Below are 12,972 nucleotides of genomic sequence, written 5' to 3'. Positions count from 1 at the left end.
CTTTCTTCCCTACTAATAAGGCCCCTGAAGTCTTTACTACCCAAGATGGCTTCTGGGTGCCAGGGAGACAAGGGGTCAGACCCCTCTGGTTTCTCTGCCATCCTCTTGCCACAAGGTCCTGCCTTGCTCACCTGTCCTGCTAAGGTCTCCACGGCTCGTGGAGGTACTGTCCAGCAAAGTCTTTTCTCTCAGCAAAGGTGAGGTGTGGGACTGTCTTCTAGGAGCCAGGGTCCCTCTGTGTGATGCCTAGGTCCCTACTCCAGCTTTTGCTAAGGTGCTCTGGATCCACTCGCACTGGCTGCACCACGCCTCTGCGGCTAGTCCCTTCCTTCAGACCTTTGCTTGTGAAGCTTTTGAGTTGACTTCTCTTTCCCACTGGAACCTTGGTGGCTCCCAGGTGGCCAGCATTGGTTAGGGCGGTGAATGGCAGAAACCCAGACCAGAGCAGAGACAGATGGCTTCACTTTGGTTCTGCACCTATGTGTGCACTCCTTTCCCCTGAGATTGATAGGCTGACCTCCCGCTCTGAATCAGTGGGCTGCCGCCCCATCTACCCCTCCTTCCCTTTCCTCTGAAGCATGTCCTGACTTAGTCTCCAAAGTAGATAGACTCAGTCACAAACATCAAGAGCCCACGCTGGGGTCAGGAAACGAGGTGGTGGGGAGCTTACCCCTGGAGTCATGGATGGCCGAATGTGCACGTCTGGAAAGAGTGGGTATCCACCTTGCCCCCTTCCTATGAAAGAGACCCTCGCTTCTGGGTAGTCTGCTCTTGGCGCCTTATGCTTACAACTCTGGTCCTAGTCGATGGTGAGCTTCCTGAGGGCAGGACCGATTTAGGCATCTCTGTATTCTGACCACTCAACACTCTGCCTGGCATCTGGAAAGTTCTCAGTAAGTGTTGCCTGAGAAAACAAGTCAACACTCTCCGTAAACCGATTCCTATATCAAATTCCACTCTTCCTCGGTGAAACACTTCCCCAGAAGGTTTTCCTGGGTGAAGAAGCTGTAGGCTGTTTGTAGCACGTTTGAAGAAAAGGGACATTCGAATCAAATCCACATTTCCTTCCTTGGGCTACAACACGAGCTAGCCTTAGCAAGATGAAAACTCACAGAGATAAAGAAGATCCCGAAAATCTCCCATTCAGGCAGACAAAGGGGGAACCTGGCAGACTGATTATCTTTGGAGCCAGAACAGGGTCAGGGTGGGTGGGATGGATGGGATCCATGTCAAATTAAGAATGACCTTTTTGGAAGCACCTGGGTGGCTCAGTCGGTTAAGAATGACCTTTTTGGGGCACCTGGGTGGTTCAGTTGGTTAAGCATTGGCTCAGGTCATGATCTCACCGTTCGTGAGTTCGAGCCCTGCATCAGGTCCTGTGCTGACAGCTCAGAGTCTGGAGCCTGCTTTGGATTCTGTGTGTGTGTGTGTGTGTGTGTGTGTGTGTGTGTGTGTGTGTCTGCCCCTCCTCAGCTCGTGCTCGCTCGCTCTCTCTCAAAAATAAACACTAAAAAAAAAAAAAAAAAGAATGACCTTTTTAATCAGTATATCTAAGAGAAGAGAGGTATTCCAGAGAATTTTATAGCTGTCTCGAATACTTGAAGGGGCCACAGTACAGAAAACAGAGCACGTTCCTTTAAAGGTATAGCTGCAATCTGGGTGAACCTTAGGCAAGTGGGTTTACTTGTGAGGGGGTTTTAGTACTTAGAGCTGCTTACAGGTGGAGCAGGCAAGGCGTGCGGTGGTGCACTCCTGTCACAGGCAGGGCTGACACAAAGACTGAGCAACCTTCTCCAGGAGCAGCGAAGGTCGGGAGGCTCCTTCCGGCAGCCACAGAAGCCGCGGGGGGACAAGGAGGTGTTCCCCGGTTTCCTCTGTGTTCCTCAGAATCCACTCACAGGGAGACCTCAGGAGGGGAGGGAAGAAAGGACCCCAAGAAAGTGGGATCCCCAGCCCCCTGCACACCTGAGAGCTCCGTGAGGAGTCATCATGGCATCACTGACCGTTTCAAGAATGATTGTCCACGTGCCCAACGGAAAAGTTCAGCCTTGCTCTCCCCGTTACACAGAACAGAAGACTGAGGCTGGGGAATGGGCAGGATGGTAACTGTTGCCACGTTCTGAGCGCTTACCAAGCCCTGGGCTGGGTGTTGTACGAGGAAGCTGGGGTTCACGCCGGTGGATGGATGAGGAAAACTCATGCCCAGGGACATTAAGTGACTCTCCTACCCCACAATGGAACAACTAGAAAGAACCCAAGCCAGGGTCCAAATCCGTGTCTGCCTGGCTTCGGCACAGCAGGACATCCCCTGGAACAGGAAGTTCTCATCCAGACAGCTTGAACTGGGGCCAGAAACCCCACCTTGACCCCCTCATCTCTCCCCAGCACCCCAGACATCTCTGCCACTTGTCCAATCACCCCATCCTCAGACACCTCCCTCCTCCGCCCTTGCGGGCTACCCTGACCTACCGGAGAAATCTCATCCAACAAAGACAGACTCCATGTGCCCAGGACTAAAAGAAGCCAGGTGGTGGAGTAAATGAAAGTTGGCTGAGAGCCCCCGTTTAAGTGCTGTTCCATTCTGCCTTGTCTTTGCATTCTGGGCTGGGCTGCATTTACTGTGACTCTGCATGGTGAGAGGGCTCTGTGCCGTCTGCGGAGGGAGGCTCTCCGGGCTGGAAACGGAGGGTTGGTGCAAGGGTTGGCGCGAGGATGTGGGAGGCCTGAGCTGAGCTCTGCGAGATGAAGGCGTGGGCAGCCCCATCTTTGCCAGCCCTGCGGGTGCCCCCCGGGAAGTATTTGTCAGACTGCCCCCACCATGGGGTGGGGGTAGGGGTCCGGGCAAGGAGAAGGAGAAGGGCCTTGAGGACTTCAAGCCTGGGAGGATTGGAGGGAGGCAGAGGAGAAGGAGGAGGACGCTCTCCAGCTGCCGTGGGCTCCATCTACAAGAGCCCCTCCGATCGGGTCCCTCCCCAGGCCCACAGCCAACAGACAGCCTGTGCCACAGGCCAGGTGATAGCGGTCCCCAGAGCACCTGTCTCATGTCTCCGTGGCAGGGAGCCCTGGATCCCAGACAAGCCTTGTTGCCAGGGAGGCACAGGCAGGCAGACTGGCATGGGAGCGATCTCCTTCCGTTTCCATCTCTGGCCCCTCCGTCCGGGCTCCTGGGACCATCGAGCTACTTGGCTTTTCCACCTCGTCTTCCACGGGAGCCCTCGGAGAGGAGCGAGTACTAGAAGGAAAGGGGGTGGAGAGCAGGACTCAATGAGGAAAATGATGTCTGCGGCCGGGCTTGGCCTACCCCACTGGAGCATGAATAAATAAACACCTGCAATAATGAGCCAGCCGCCATGCCACACCGCTTCACCAGCCAAGAGAGAATGCCTTCAAAAGAACGGAGCCTGGTGTGGGTTCGTTATTCATGAGCGGAGCCCTCCAAGGTGGGGCCTCTGTTGTTTGGTGTGATTTAACATGGGCCTTGGGGGTAGGAGGCGGTCCTGGGAGGAAGGGAGGGAGATCTCTGCGCAGCAGCCAAAGCCGGTAAGAGGCCAAGTTCCCAGGATTCATCTCAGAAACATGGCGGCAGCTTGTCCTCACCGGGACACTGGTCTGTGTGCCACGGCCGTACTGGGCCACTTCCTGTCAATGGCACCTCTCCATCCCCTGGTAGTACGTGAAATGGATTTAGGCCACCAGACATTCGATTCGCTGTCACGTGCGGGGCATGTGCCACAGGCCAGACACTGTGCAAGCGCGCGAGGGCTTCTCGAGGTGGCTGAGAGGCTCACGTAACCTGCGAGGAGCCTGTGTGGTAGTAATACCTGGGCAGGGACGGCAGCCTGCTTAGGAGGAAGCCCTGGGCTCTGGGTCAGACAAGGCTGGGTTGGAATTCTGTCCCTGCCGGGGCCCAGCCCACGGGGCCCTGGCCACGGCACCTGCCCATCTGAGCTTCCTCCGGATTAAATGGGGATAATACTGGAATTTGTCATTTTGGAAATGTTGTTCTGAGGATTATGAATAAGGCATTTGGCACAGTTCCTGGCACGCTGTAGATGTTCAGTAAATTAGGGCTTCTGCCTAAAGTGATATTGGACGACTGTACGACCCTCCTACAAATATCTGTCTTCAAGATCATTCAGGAAATCGCCTATGCTTTTTCCGTTTCTGTCCAGATTGCTCGACACTCCTGAGTTCCTCTTACGCTGGCCCTCCTGACCTCCAAATGACTGCACCGTGGCCCCTTGCTGGACGAGACGAGTTGGTCTCCCGCTCTGAATTTAAAATTTTTTCCTTCAGAACGAATACGGGGGCATCGCCCTGTGGTGTTAGCCTTATGCTTTAGGAAATAACAAAATTAAATGGTCAACATCTAGTGAGGGCTCACCGTGTCTCAGGCCTCGGATCCATTGTGTCAGGTAATCTTCGCAGCAAGCTTTGACCTAGGTAGTTCTCTGTCACCATTTTACGGATGAAGACACCGAGGCCTGATGGGGTTAAGCTCCCCACGGCCGGTCAGCAAGTGACGTGGCGAATACTCAAATGTGCCCGACCCCAGAGCTCTCGGCCACCACGCTATTGACACGTGGATTTCCTTCCGCTTGGAAGCCGTGTGCAGTAACATCTGATTCAGGATAGAGGCGCCACAAAGGGGCAACGTTAGGACCGAGCGTAGCAGCGAGCCGCGGGTGAGGGTTGCAGCCCGTGAGGATTTCCAGGCCGGGCGCTGGAAGGCTCTGCCAGGTCAGTGGACTCTGCCTGCCCTTTCCCATCAGGGACCTTGCGCTGCTTTGCCCCGGTGGTAGCTGTGCGCGGGGTCTTGCCTTCCTAACCGGACCGTGATGTACTCAAGGGCAGGGGCGGGCAACCAGTCAGCTAGTACTCGTTGAGCTCCAGCCTTGCGCCTTGCCTCGGGCTGAGCGCCGCAGAGTCTAAAGAGAGGCCCTTTCCCCTTCAGGAGTCACAGGCACGGGGAGAACAGTGACCCGCCCGGACAGCCAGCCACACCAGGCCACCTGTGCCCAGGGCCTGATGTGGAGCAGGTGGAGTTCTCTTGCCAGGCACCAGCTAAAAGTCCGCCCATCTTAGGGGCACAAAGTAGAGGCTTGTACCCGCCTGCCAAGTTTAAGTTCCTCTTTGTCGAGATCAACAACAGGCAGCACTTCCGGGCACAGCCAGCTAGAGTTGCTGCTTTGGAGGCGGCAACAGAGGCACAAAATGCAAAATGACTTCTTGATCCATCTGTGCCTTTGAACGAGAAACAGACCTGGGCTTTGTGGGTATGTTGCCTCAACACAGCAGCCGAGAATGTCGTGAGACCGAAAGGCGGTCCTACCAGCTCCCGCTCAGGGATTGAACACAGGGCCTTGCTGTCCCGGAAAGCCTATCTCTGGATAGATGCCACTCAGCTGGGCTGGTTTGGACCCCCGTGTGTTCAGGTCTCTCCATCCCAGGAACCAGTGAGTCAGAGCTGGTCCTGGGGGGAAAATCGGAGCAAGGCTGGGCTTCCCAACCCAGATTGTCTTGCCCTGCATTTTCCCTCCTAGTAAGACCTGCTCCCACCCATTCAAGGGCGTGATACTCTCCTGTGTCTCTCTTTTCCTTTCAAATCAATGCTTATCCTCGGAAAAGGCTATAGAAATTTATTCTTACTAAGAAGTAAATAACTGAACACATTTTATAGTGTTCCCTCTCTCAGGGATGTTAGCATTTAAACCAGGATCAAAGGTTTAAGCAAAAGGAATAAAACATAAATAGTGGAATTTCAGGTCATAGTGGATGCTGAATAGTGTTTTGGATGGTGTGGTGCTTCTGGATCTTTCATAGTGGTACCACCTGCTCTAAATGTAGGCTGGTCCTGACTTTAGGAGGGGAGGTCTCAGCTGGACGCTCTATTGACCTCGAAAGGTTAAAGTAAATCTCCTGATGAAGAGTTCCAGCACCCCACCCCACCCCCTTTGTCCTGGGGCTAAGGCCCCTGAACCCTGGTTTCCTGATAGGCTGGGAAAGGTTGATGATCCAGGGTCAGGAATCAGTGTGAGATCCTGTGCCTTTGGTGTTTTTTTATCTCTGTGTCTGAGACCAGAAATGCTGGACCAGCATTCCCTGCCATCATAGCATTTGGATCTTACGGTGGTTTATTTCGAGCTGGGGGTATGAGAAGGACGGAGGGAGAAGCAGTGGGTGCAGGGTGGGGGCAGGGAACAGCTGGCCTGCCTTTGAGGAAGCAGCTGCTATGGAGCCTGCTCTGTGGGTATACAGCAAAACGGTGGCTTTTCCTAGTTTTCAAGGGATCATCCCATTTAAAATTCCAGCTGAGGAGGTGAGAACTACCCTCAGATGATTCCTGTCCTGCTTCCAATCCTCCTGCAGTGTCCTGCAGAGACCCTCCCCAGTGCCCAAGCACAACTGGGTCCGTGGGGTCCTGTCAGCTTGTCCCATGCCGCCGCCTCCTCCCGCTGTAGCCTCTGGGCCTCCTGCAGAAGCCAGCTCGGGCAAGAGAAAAGGTTCCGGGCCCTTCATCAATCACCTTCTCCCTGCCTGGCAGTGCCCAGGGGAGGGAAGCTGCCATACAGCCGCATGGCACGGTTACCAGCAATGCCAGGAGATAATGACAGGTTGAGTGTTTTCTGCCTGGTGAGGAGTTGCATGCAAATGACTCAGCTCTGAATAGGCTTAATTGTCAATGCCTGATGTGGTGGCTCAGACCATCCCCCCTCCCTCCTCTGGTGGGGAGAAAAGGGAGTAGGGAGTGAAGGGGATCCTGTGGTGTGGGGAGGGATAGGCTCAGAATGGCCAGCGGGACCCAGAGCCCAAGGGAGAGGGAAGCTGGCATTTCCCTTCCACAGGGCCGGGCCTGCTAGTGCACAGCTGTGAGCAGAGAGTGGGGATTTACTCCCCGACATGATCCAGAGTGAGATGTGACTCTACAACCGTAAATCCCTTTACGCATCGCAGCTCAGCCGAGAGAGGCTGTCACGTGCCTGCAAGATGTTCCCGCTCGGCCAGCCAGGCCCAGGCCCAGGAGGAGAAAGGAGGGGCTGCAAAAGACAAGGCAGTGAGTGCCCTCCCTCTGTGGTGCATGAAGCGCTGCCCCAACTTACCCCCCAGGAACTCCCACGTGGGTGCTGGCAAAGCCAGCCAGAGACCAGGCAACGAAAATTCAAGGGTGGTCGGTGGTAGGGAAGGCCAACACTTACGGAATGCTTCCTTCGTTTCAGGCCTTTTGGAAATCAATGCTTATTCTCAGAGTAAACTCATCCACTCCTCACCCTATCTCTGTAATGTAGGTTCTGTGAGTATTGCCCACTATGTTTGCAGAGAAGGAAGATAAGGCATAGAGAAGTTAAGTAACCTTGTTCCAGATCACACACTTAGGCAGAGCTGAGATTCAGACGCAGAACTTGGCCCTTCACTTTGTATCCTGCCATTCCCTTCCCGAGGGCAATGAGCCACTCACCCTGTGCTCTCCTGGAGTCAGGGCAACAAACAGCTGAGTCCTCGATGCTAAGCTGGGCTTTAGTGTCTGTCTGTGAGTGACCACCACTGTTGGTCTAATGTTTGTACATCTGTGTGTATTGTATGCGTATCTTCTGACCCAGCTGGGAATCCTTTGACCCAACAAAGGCCGGGGTCCTGCGGCCCTTACTGGGTTGAATACTGGATTGGAGTCTATTTGGATGAAAGCACAGAGTGGTGCCAGACAACTTTTGTAGGAAGAGGAAAACACCATGTTCACAGAGACCACCTTTTTCACCCATTTTCTACCTGGGGGTTCCGTGTGGGATTTCATTGGGAGAAAGACATCCATACCCCAAAGAAAATGATCCAATACTGGAAGATCCCTAAGGGCTCATTCCATAGTTCCATGAATCTAGATAATAAGGAGCCACTGAAGACTTTTGGGGGAAACGGTTTGGAAATCCTCTTCCAGCCACTGGTATCCCAGGGTATGGGAGTAAGGACTATAATTAAACTTGGACTTCCAGTGGCTTCGGGCTGGATAATGAAGGGGAAGCAACTGCACGTTCCCAGTAGCAACCAAAATATAGGGATGGATCCAATATCACCTAGTCATGCTAGGGTCTGGGGCAAAAAAGAAGGAGGTATACACCTGTGAGGTTCTAAGAAAAGGTTCCTGGTTTTGCAGCCACCACCCAGGAGTTACCCCAAGCTGGAGCAAAATGTGTCATGTTAATTGGTCAGAAGTTCTCTAATTACTGAAAGGAAATTGGTGCTGAGATCTGTATTACTATAATAACTATAATTCCACCACATTAGTGTTATTAAATGTCACGGAGTGATTGCTTTCCAGGTGTTTAAATTCTTAATGCATTTATTCTTTCAAAACTTTGGGCACCAACATCAAAAAAAGAAACCCAGCCCCAAATGAGACAGTCAGAAGGCCCTCTCAGAGATCTTACTCAGTTTAAACCCAAGCAATTTAGCCCTGGTTTTGAAATCACAACAAACGTACTTGGGGTTTGTAGAACTGCATCCCCAGGATGCTATGATGAAAGTTGACCCATTGCCACACAAAGTGCCTCCCTGCTCATGTTCCCCCCTTTTCAATAGCTCACCCCACCCCAAACTCTGAAATTATATAGACAAGGGCAAAGAAAGGTTTGGAGTTTATATTTGATGGGCCTGAATGTAGACAGAGACAAAAAAACAAAAACAAAAACAAAAACAAAAACAAAAACAAAAACAGCCAGAATTTCTCCATAGAGTCAATAACTCCCAAGGTGGGGAAAAAGTATACTGAAGCCCAAACCTGTTTCAGCCTAGGGTCCTGTGCTGCACTTTGGAAAGCTATCATCCCGTAAATCACCCTAGACACCCCAGATGATATAGCAGGATATATCTGGGATATAAGCAAACCTGAGTTCTGATTTTTCCTCTACTCTTCAGTCTTGGGCAAGTTGCTGAACTAATTCTTACCCTTAAGTTAAATGGGGTAATCAGTTTCACCCATAGGATATGGGAAAACGTTAAGGTTCTATGGAAACTACCATCATTTTTATTGTTGCCGTGTCAAAATGCATTATACCAAAGGTAATCCCCTTGGAAAATCTCAGGAAATAACCAGAATAGATACATCTGTTAGGCTGGCATTTCAGGTCTCTTAAGCTTTTACAGTGGGAGAGAGGAGAGTTGGACAGAATGTCTGAAAGTGTCGTATTTTGCTTTTTCTCATCCACCCTGTCGGGGGAAATGTTAAACAACTAAATGACCAATGAATGTTTTACTTCTTCACTCTATGTATGTTTTTGGATTCTCCCTGCCCAGGGCTTGACCTAAGTTTATGGATAGGACTAGACATAGCATGCCTTATATGCTCAATATGCCTAGACTCACCGTATTTCTGGTTGATTTTGTTTTCTTTTTAGTGATGATATTTGCAAAGATGCAAAAAAGAAAGAGGGCTTATGGATGATGATTCTAGGATTAACAATTTTCTTTTCAAGTTAAAGAAGAAACAAACGTTTAAGTTGCAAAAAGAGGTCAGGAGAAGGCAGCACCCAAGTGAAAAATTAACAGTAATCGATAGCAGCTCCTTCTCCCGGGCTGACAGAGGCCTTGGCCTTGAACTCCGGTTGGGTCTTAACTGCTCACTGCCCTGCCCTAGCACACCTTCCTTCCAGATGCCTTCTTTACAGAGCAGTCTTTTTGTCTAGCAAGGGGGCGGAGGCCCTTCTGGCGCTGTCCCAGGTCCTGAAATGCCACGGGTTCCTGTCTTCGTGATTAAACTGGCTCTGGAGCGTTCCCCTCCAGTCAGCTGTTGTGTGGAAGCTAATTTCCATATAATAACATTTTGTTATTTGTAATAAATCATAGCCACAGTAAGGTGACTGGGTTATGTCATTATTTGCAAACCTACAGAATGTAATTATAATATGTCTGAAAACCTCCATGCAGAACAGTGCAGTTCCAGCCACAGCACCGTCCAATAATAATAAAAATTTATATTGTGCTTTATGTGACCGCTCATCACTGTAACCGCTCTATGCCAAGGGAAAAGAAAGCCCACACCAGTGGCAAATTCACGGACGTGGAAACCTTGTAAATGCCAAACTAGGTGATCCCGAAGCTAGCTACTGGGTTTCCTCCTTTCTTTTTCTATGAACCTTTTATTGTAACAGACTGGATGTCCAGGTTTGCCTCTGCGTTCAGAATTATAAGCTCTTTTTGGAGTTTCCATTTTATACATCGAATACACGTGTGTCAGCCTTGGCTAGTCTTGGTTCATAGGGATTAACTTTTTGAACAATATACTCGTGTGTGCTCTCTTTTGCATCTTTCTCCCCACATCTCTATCTCCCACCTCCCCTGCCTCATCATTATTTTTCTAGAATGCATGGTTCCACAGTGCTTTTTGTGAGCACTGTGAAGCAGCTTCCATAGGCAGTAATCCTATGCAGTATTCATCCTGCATCTGTTTTCTCTCATGTTGAGTTTCACTCAAGCATAGAAATATATTGTTACAATTAGACGTGGGGTTCCAGTTGTCTCTCCTTCCCAACCGTCTACTGCTCTATGCCCTTGGCATGCCCAGCTGGGATTTTTTCCTGATACGAATGGCAGATTCTGATTAGAAGATGCTCTGAACTTCCAGGGAGGTTGGTTTCCTGGTAAGAAACCCATTAAAAGTAGAGCTTCTTGTTTCAAAAGCTCTGGACTTAGGACTAGAATTCTCCACCATCCCATGCCCGAGATCTTGTATAACTCTGGGAGGAAATTCCCCCACTTGAGCCACAGTGGTCTCACTTTTATTGCATGCATGGTGGTGGCAGCTCTCTCAGATAATTTTGCTTAGGGCTGTGAAATTTGCCTTCAAACCTGAAATTGAATTCAATCCACTGCTTTCAGCCAGAGCGATAGCCTTGTGTGTATATCTCTTTCCCAGGTATGTTTGCAGTTATTGATGCTGAGTGTGGTCATTTATCATGGACAATACAGAACAAAAAAGAATTTATTAATAAATTTCCTGCTCCCATATGATTTTGTCTTGGAGCTTAAGACATGACATTTTGTTCCTTAGCCACTTTTTCCTACGTATTTCCACAGCTGCTATCCTTTTTATCCTTTTACTTTGGGAGGGTTGTTGAGAAAGGTGGTCTTACGTTGGTTGTGATGGAATTAGAACTTGGAAGGTGCTTTTGTTTCTGTACATGAAGTTCCCAAAAGCCCATCTCAGAGTAGCCCCCACAGGGGTGCAGAGGGGGAGGGGGAGGGGGAGGGGGATGGGACCGACATTGGCAAGCTCTTCCTGACTGTGAAGTAAGGTAGGGAAATGCATCATTAGGGAGAGAGGCCCATCTTCTGTCTTATGAGATTTTTGTGGAACTACTAAGCAGGGCCAACCCTAGCATCTTAGGGTTCTGGAAAACTCGGGAGGTCTATCACAGTCTATCCACACAGAGGAGTAGAGGAGAATAGTAGGTAGTCTTAAAGTGGTGCTTTCAAAGCTGACTTACTGATACAGAAGAAAGCTCTTATTATAATATAAGGTGGGGGAAAAAACAACACAGAAAATATTGCAAATAAAGCCTGATCTCATGCCCCCCCCCACAAAAAGACTGGAAAGAAATGCACCCACAAAGCATCTGAATATTAACTAATATCTCTTCTTGGTGGGATTGCCGCTGATTTATATTTTCTTATTTCTGCTTTTTAAAATTTTCCAAATTTCTTCCAATGAATATGTATCATGTTTTAATGAGAAAAAAAAAGCAGATGTTTTAAAAGCTCTTCAGAGACAGTGGCTCCACTGACTTCCTTGATCCCTATTCTAATGACTCTTCCATCCGTCCCCCACCCTCACTATGAAGAAAGCCTTCCTCATTAAAGCTCCCCTATAGCCTTCCCTCACCCTCATTTCTTCAGAGAAGTGCCTTAAGGAAATATCAAAGGGTGTGTGTGTGTGTGTGTGTGTGTGTGTGTGTGTATCTGATTGTGTGAATGAAAGAGAAAGAGTAATCATTATATCAGGAAGGAGGAAACCCACCATAGAAATGCAAAACAGAACCTCCAAGAAAGGCAAGGGTGAACTAGAGAGGAGGCCCATCTTGACAAAGGTAACAATGGAGAATTAAAATCCCACCATAGAAACTGTCAGAGGGCAGGGGATTGACAGAACTGAATAATAGAGAGGGTCTATCCAGGGGGAAAAGGGGGCACACCCTTTGCCCTTCCCTTGCCCCCTTCTCTCCCTGGGCTCCAAACCTAGGGGACTAAAGACCTCTGAGGAGAGGAATGGGGATGCCACAAACCAGGAAGGGACCTGAGGAGTCTGGCCAGGGAGAGAGGAGCAAATAGCGAGTTAGAGGATCTGGCCCCACTACAGGAGATTGTCTAGCCCACTGGGGACATCTAGAGCACACATGTTAAGGCCGGAGCACAGCGCCCTATTTTGCAGAAGCTGATGCCCAGAGGAAGTCGTGACTGTTCCTGGAGTCTTAGAACAAGAGACCCAAGCAGGTGTGCATGCCATGTTAGGAACACTGGCAAGTTGGAAGGGCTTCTCCGCCTGGGTGGTATCCCCATCCCTGTGGGTGTGTGAACACCCTGGGGCATGTTTGGTTGCTACAAATGACCACGGGGTGCTACCGGCATTGAGTGTGTGAAGATACCTAGACTCACAAAAGAAAGTGCTGGCCCAAAATTCCAATACCACCCTACGTTGAGAAACAGCAGGAAATTTACTCTGGAGTTGAAGTCAAAAGCAGGGACCAACATCCGTGTATGTCTCTTGGAATTCCTTGAGATTTGCCTTTGCTCCCTTCTCTTTGCTTTGGCAAAACTGACAAAGGCTGATGTCTCGCTTCCCTGTATAACCACACCAGTTGGGACCTACCTCCCATTTTAAGAAGGCCCTTAGAAATAAAGCTGGTTTGGGGGTGCCTGATTTGGTGAAGCATCCAACTCTTGATTTCAGCTCAGGTCATGATCTCACCATTTGTGAGTTTGAGCCCC

The 12,972-nt window shown here is 50.1% G+C and overlaps 1 protein-coding gene across 1 annotated transcript in view; it reads left to right on the top strand.

Annotated features, from left to right (window-relative positions):
* DSCAML1 (DS cell adhesion molecule like 1) overlaps positions 1-12,972 on the top strand; it is a 347,848-nt gene that overhangs the window by 174,920 nt on the left and 159,956 nt on the right. The gene's annotated exons all lie outside the window — the stretch shown is intronic.

This window comes from Panthera tigris, chromosome D1, assembly GCF_018350195.1.
Source record: "Panthera tigris isolate Pti1 chromosome D1, P.tigris_Pti1_mat1.1, whole genome shotgun sequence".
Classification (NCBI taxonomy): domain Eukaryota; kingdom Metazoa; phylum Chordata; class Mammalia; order Carnivora; family Felidae; genus Panthera; species Panthera tigris.
This window is presented reverse-complemented; position numbering and strand designations above follow the sequence as displayed.